Below are 988 nucleotides of genomic sequence, written 5' to 3'. Positions count from 1 at the left end.
GAAAAAATTCAGAATCATTGTAATCATCAATTGAAACTTACTCTCATTATTATTTTTATTATTTTTATTTTTATTCTTCTTTTTCTTCTTATTCTTAAACTTTTTATTTTCACTGTATTATTCATCTTCCAATCATTGAGTATGCTGTCAGAATTGATAAATCAATAAGTGTCACAGTGAGCTTTTTCACATTTAAAATAAGATGATAAATTATCAGTTTCATCTCAAGCATCATCATAAAAGCCACAATGATTGTGTTTGAATCAATTTTTTCAGATCAAATTTGATATATTATTATTAGAATCAGCAGCTGCAGTATCTGATTGTACTGTGTTGACAACTGTATTCGAACTCTGCAGAGTCTTTTTATCTTTCAAAGGGTTTAATTGAGAGTGAATCTTTTTTATAAAAAGGTGAATGTTCAACACAACAGACATTGATTTGAACTTCTGAATTTTTTCAATTTTCTTTTAAATATAACCCCTTCAAACATTAAAAAGAGTGGAATAAAATATATCAAATACTCACATATTTAGCAGAGCAGCATCCATCATTTTCAATTTCATGATAGCAGCACAGAACTTATCAAAGAAAATGTATACATTGTTAATTTGAATGCCATTGAATGAAATGAATTCAATGACTGCCTCGCGGTGTAATTGTATCTTTGAAATAAAGTATTCTTCTTCAATCACTCTTTAAAAAGTGTTAAGCAATTCAATTCTCATCATATTTGACAAAATATAATCTGACATTGTCATATAAAAAGTTTGTAATAAACATGTGAACTCAATGGTTTTTGATGTTTCAGAAAAGAGCTCATTCTGAATTTTGAAGAGAGTTCTGAATCTGATATTTCTCTGTTATATCTCAACATTGGAGCATCAACTAACTTCATCTTTTATAAAAGCATTTTCAGATGATATTAGTTGGAATGTATTGGACCAAAGCATTTAATTTGGACAATAATTTTTAAACATTTTTTTTT

This window comes from Histoplasma capsulatum, genomic scaffold, assembly GCF_000149585.1.
Source record: "Histoplasma capsulatum NAm1 scaffold_8 genomic scaffold, whole genome shotgun sequence".
Taxonomy (NCBI): domain Eukaryota; kingdom Fungi; phylum Ascomycota; class Eurotiomycetes; order Onygenales; family Ajellomycetaceae; genus Histoplasma; species Histoplasma mississippiense.
The sequence above is the reverse complement of the archived record's forward strand: the minus strand, read 5'-3'. Positions refer to the sequence as shown.